General features: G+C 38.9%; 2 long non-coding RNA genes across 2 annotated transcripts; both read right to left on the bottom strand.

Moving 5' to 3' along the window:
* Positions 1–899: 899 nt before the first annotated feature.
* Positions 900–2,167, bottom strand: LOC140591773 (uncharacterized). The gene is made up of 4 exons (XR_011992078.1): positions 1,776–2,167; positions 1,406–1,560; positions 1,183–1,293; positions 900–1,001 (listed from the first exon to the last, which is right to left on the bottom strand). It is a non-coding gene; the product is annotated as an uncharacterized lncRNA (long non-coding RNA).
* A 2,081-nt stretch (positions 2,168–4,248) lies between these two features.
* LOC140591772 (uncharacterized) lies at positions 4,249–5,619 on the bottom strand. The gene is made up of 3 exons (XR_011992077.1): positions 4,941–5,619; positions 4,590–4,670; positions 4,249–4,336 (listed from the first exon to the last, which is right to left on the bottom strand). It is a non-coding gene; the product is annotated as an uncharacterized lncRNA (long non-coding RNA).

The following is a 5,619-nucleotide window of genomic DNA, read 5'->3' as shown; positions in this document are numbered from 1 at the left end:
GTGAAGTGGAGTGAGGAGCATTCTGAACATCAAACTATTTTAAGATAAATTGTCTGTAACAGGAAATTTAGTTTCTCAATTTATTTCTTATATATTATTTTGTTAATTATTGAGTTCAAAGTTTTGTAGTAAATGGTGATATTGTCATCAATTTGGTGATAATGCGAGCCAAACATTTCTCGAAAATGACATTTGCATACAGTAAGTAAAACATTCTGAAATCATATTTCTATTTTATTCTGCTGCTGCTTACATGTTTACATCTCTGTCTCTCTCGCTCTCTCTCTCCAGGACAGTGAAAGTAGGACTATTTACCCTTGTTTATGTAGCTGTAGGATGGCCATAATATAGTTTCAATCCGATATCGATGTAATGCTTGTCTGTGATGATTGGTTAACATATTGATTGGTGTATTAATATAGCCGGAAAGTAATAAAACCCATTGCAATCAAGTATACAGTGCCTTATAAAAGTATTCAGTTATCATAATTTTACTCAATTACAAAGGATAGTTAAACATTTTCCAAATGAGCATTTTATTGCATTTCCAAAGGCACTGTAACTTATTTCTGTGCCAACATTAAAATTAAATAAAACTTATGATTTAATGTCGATATGAGATGACAAATTATTCACAAATGATACAGAGGTGCCACTCATTTCCACATACAGTAACTCATCACAATTGGGTGCCACTGTGCTTTTTAATGAAAAGCTGATAAAACTTAAAATGTGGTTCGGTCATGTGTGTAGTCTGTGTGTAGACAAGGAAACAGAGGCATAGTAGCTGTTATTTTTTTATTCCAAAGTCATCCAATTTGCTATTTTCCTTACATACCCACCCATTCACTCACTCACTCACTGACCCACTCAATCACCGCCCCCCCCCCCCCCACCCACCCACCCATTCACACACCCAAGTCTTCCGTAAGGTGTTTGCAGAACTCGCTGCAGAACCCAGGCTGTGTGAAGTTCCCCTCGTCTTCCACGCCCAATGTAGCCTATGGGACAATAAATAATAAGCAAGCATACTTAGTATCAAAACAGAGCAACAATGTTTTTCATTGCATACTTTCAAGAAAATATTCAGGACCTGACACACAATAAATTGTTCTGGTGACTTTCTTTTTGCAACCACTGACTTCAGCAACAATTGTCAACATTCTTACACAGTATGCATACCTGGTAAGCTGTTCTTATAAGTCTCTAGACAGTGCTGGCAGCATTCCAGGCGATACAATCGTCGGAATTGTGCTTGATAGGCCGCACTGTACAGTTTCCATGGGACTACACCTGTAGGTTTCAAATTTAAGAATGATTCATTAGAGTAAAATCCCTTGTTAATGGGAATACAAACATCCTAACTCAAAGGGTATTCAAATATCATAATATGTTTTATACCTACTGTCAAGCCACTGAAAATGCGCTCGGGCACGGAATGTTTCCCTTCCGACTAAGTCCCAAAAAAAGGTGACAAACAAGTGACAGCTTTAAAAAAGCTTTGTCACCCTCGAACAGGACTACTTCTAAAAGGATATCCTCCAGGACGTCGAGGGGGATCTGTGAAAGAAATCATACAAGCACGCAAATATTATTTTACAATAGTTCTGTAATATAACAAAAACAGACAAAAATAGCATGACTTCTACATTCCAACTCCAACTGCTTAAAATGAAGCTCATTGTTTTCACATTTTTGTAGGGTACAGCACAGTAAGCACAGAGAAAAAAAGAGAAAAACAGCAGGTTCAGCTGTAAGATCAGCTACATAAATACCTGTTCAATGGAGATGGAACCCATTCCTCCTCCTCTACCATCTGTGCTTTCAACACATTGAATTTTCCTAAAAGAAATTATATTGTCACAACTATTGTAAAACTATGACATATTGTAATGGTATCACATAGAGTTGACTCCACCTGAGGGCACAGGTGTAAAACAATTTGATCACGTTGGGCACCAGACCTGGAAAAAGGCAGTCATGATACTACCAGCTTGTCAGACTGAAAGGCTTATATGCATATGGGTCAGAACAATGCATCAGAGTGATAAATATTACAGCATCAACTTTGTAAGGTGTATCAATCCCCACTAGGGTTGTAACGGTATACCGGTATGGCGGTTTATTGTGATATTGACATGTACGATTATCATATCATGCACATTTGCCTATCCGCGGTTTGGAAAAAAAAAAAAGAAACCAGATCTCACCTGCGCTGCTGTGTATATGCAACTTCTTTCCGCTTTACTGCTTAGACTCCACCCATAAATGCACAGCGGCGAAAATGTCCGATAGTGGCTGCAAATTCTAATCTCTATTTCCCGCCGAAAAAAAAATTAAAATCTGCAGTATGGGAATATTTTGGGTATCCGAAAAATGATCGTGGGGTGGATATCCAGTTTGCAAGAAATGTGGACGAACAGTGGCCGCAAAAGGAGGAAATACGTCGAACATGTTCTCCCATATTCGCGAACACCATCCCTCCGTGAAGATAAAGGTAAGTTCCATTTATAACTTAAAGCCGTATTATTTCTGTGATGCAGAGGGAATCCCGGAATCCAGTCATGTAATTGGAGTCAATTACAGTATAATTCAGATGCCACGTAAAATGTCCGATTTGATAGATAGATGGATGAATAAATCAAAATATAGCTGTGCAGCAAATTAAATCGCGATGTGCGTCTGTGAATATACAGCGCAAAAAGGCTGCCGCTTGCTCATTAACCAACTACCCCCCCCACACACACACACACACAGCGGCACAGATGATTATTTTGTCCTCCAGGTTCGTGTGCCGCCCCCCATAGAATCCCTCCCGGCGCCCTCCCAACTTCATCCCTTATCGTCTCCGCTCGCCCATCCTCTAGAAAAACGCTTTATTTAGATTATTTTTGTTTTCCTCCAAGTTCGTGTGCCGCCCCCCACGTGACATGAAAAAGTGCCGCCCCGGGCGGCTGCCCCGTTCGCCCATGCCTAAAACCGCCACTGCATGATGGTCATGGTTTTTAAAGCGTCTGCTGTCTCATTCACTATGTGAAGACGTGAACACATGAACATATCCAGAGCTACTCTCAAGAGAACACTTAATGATCATTTTATAATTTTATTTAAAAGAATAATCATCAAATACACTAACTGAGAACTCATAGGTGTTTAGTACAAGTGGACACATTCTCTCACCTCAGCGGTCAAGATTGAGCCCTGAAAATCTCAACATGCTTACATTTCTTCATCATAACCTGACCTGAAAAAAAGCAAAGAAATGCATGCTGCTATGATAATCTCAGGAAAATATTAACAAACATGACCCTGCACATATTGCTCTCCCATATATGCTGTTAAAGAGGAAGGACAGTTTGATTTATTCTTGTCTAATATAAAGAGAAATAACTTATTCCTTATTTTGTTCAAATGGGAGATGCGCAGCTTTATTTTATTTATTTTTCCCCCAAAAGTTAGACTCATACTTCCATAAGTTTTTTTTATTTTCATTAAAAAAAAGTTTGTTACAATAAACCATGTTCATCCAAAAACCATATCTCTTTTTATTCATTTAAGGGTCATTGTAGCTGATGATTATACAAATAATAATGATAGTTTAATACCGTATACCACGAAACCGTGATATTTTCTGAGACGATTATCATACCGTGAAAATCTCATACCGTTACAACCCTAATCCCCACCTTCAGATCAGATCACTAAGACCAATTAATCTGACTCCATTAAATTATGCTGCTGTTTGTAATAGGGTCAGTGGTGGCCTAATGGTTAGGGAAGTGCACTTGTAATCGAAAGGTGCCACTGAAGTACCCTGAGCAAGGTACCACCCCCAAGCACTGCTCTCCTCTGCAATGTCATGGTGTCATATAGGTTAAATGCAGAGTACACATTTTGTTGTTGTGCACTGTGTGCTGTGGTGTGTCAATGACAACTAATCACTTCACTTATATGCCATGCACTACGAGGCATCACAGAAAATATTTAAAAAGTATGACACAAAAGGAATTGTATTACTGATTAATGAATAGTTTGTTTCCAAGTTATAAATAATATAATAACCGATACATTAGATGTTAAAAGTTATAACACCCATAAACAATGACAACTGTATTACATGAAATGGTTGCCAATTGTTAAATGGTTTCCAAATTTGCGACTAAGAGAGCCCATGCGGCAATCAATCAAATGAGTCAATCAATATATAAACAAACAAACAAATACGGAGGAACAAAACATAAAACATGCACCTCTGAGTCTCTGATTTCCGATCGGGCACTTGTGTGCTCCAGATGTGGTAGTCCCCAGCAGTCATCACTGCACACTGGTAGATCTCCTGTCATACATATCAGACCATGCATGAAAATATTAACCAAATAAGTGTTTCACCACATTTCTGTGATACTGAGCCATCTTATGAAGCATATAACACTTTCTTAGGGTGGCTGAAGGTTGGTATACATTTAGCTGCAGATCAAGTACCCACTGCAAACATACATAAGTATACATATTCTAAAAAACATGGATGTGTTAAGGTTTTTATTAAGTTGTACAACCAGGCCCTCAAAAAATATATATTGTCTTCATACCAGGGGATGCTGCAGTTGTCATACCATGAGCTGGTGCTGCTGTTGTTGTTTGTGCTTGTTCGGCTGGTGCTTCAGCTGGTGCTGCAAAAAAGCACATTTTAAACCAAATGATTTAGAATGAGTTAAATCGGTTGTACTGCATGCATTTCTCATCAACGCTATGCTGTCTAGCATTTCTGACAGATTTGTAAGTTATAGCTTTATGATCTTTCAAATTGCAAAATAAACATGAGGAATCACCTACAATTAAAAGACAAATATAACTTCACGGCACCGGACAGCAAAATTACATAAACATGACATAAACATGACATTACCACTAATAATTTAGAATGAGGGTGGAATACATACCCAAAACTGTCTGACCATTGGAATTTAACTGTATGTCCACTCCTTTGCCCAATCTCTTCTTCATGCTTTCTATGGTTCTTGAATTTCTAGCATTGTTGTAGTGACACAAAATATTTCGCATCAAAAAGACATGCGATGAGGGAGTCATCATGTTGAGAAAATGATTGTTTTTCCTCATTCCAGCAAAGAGCTGTTCAGCACACGGGCTGTTGATCCAACCACGTAACTCTGGGACCAGTTCCACCTTTCGCAAGACATCCCTGGCATCTTTTGAGTTTGCCTCATGAAATCTATCATAAAGAGCATAATGCTCAGACGATCCAGTTATAGGGTGGCCATTTTCATCAGGAACTGGCTTCTTGGTGACTAGCCATGGCAAGCTCACTTTTATCTGCCCAGTAGTGGCACATCTGATGTTATCTTCAGTAGGCTCAAGTAACCTACCCCCATGAGGTTTGAAGGGTAATGATTCTGGATCTCTTAGGTTGGTATGTGTTGCCAACCCTCTCGCAAAATCATATAATACAATGTTTGGAAAATGTTTCATCGACAATAAAAGGTCAGCAAAGTCCCGGGGGCTCTCAGCCCTTATGTTGAACTTAACACCATACACCACAGCACAAGGACAGGTGACCACAGCCCATCCACCTGTTTAAGGAAACTGTAAATCAGAGTGCAA

The sequence above is a fragment of the Paramormyrops kingsleyae genome, chromosome 6 (assembly GCF_048594095.1).
Source record: "Paramormyrops kingsleyae isolate MSU_618 chromosome 6, PKINGS_0.4, whole genome shotgun sequence".
NCBI classification, from domain to species: domain Eukaryota; kingdom Metazoa; phylum Chordata; class Actinopteri; order Osteoglossiformes; family Mormyridae; genus Paramormyrops; species Paramormyrops kingsleyae.
The sequence above is the reverse complement of the archived record's forward strand: the minus strand, read 5'-3'. Positions and strand labels throughout refer to the sequence as shown.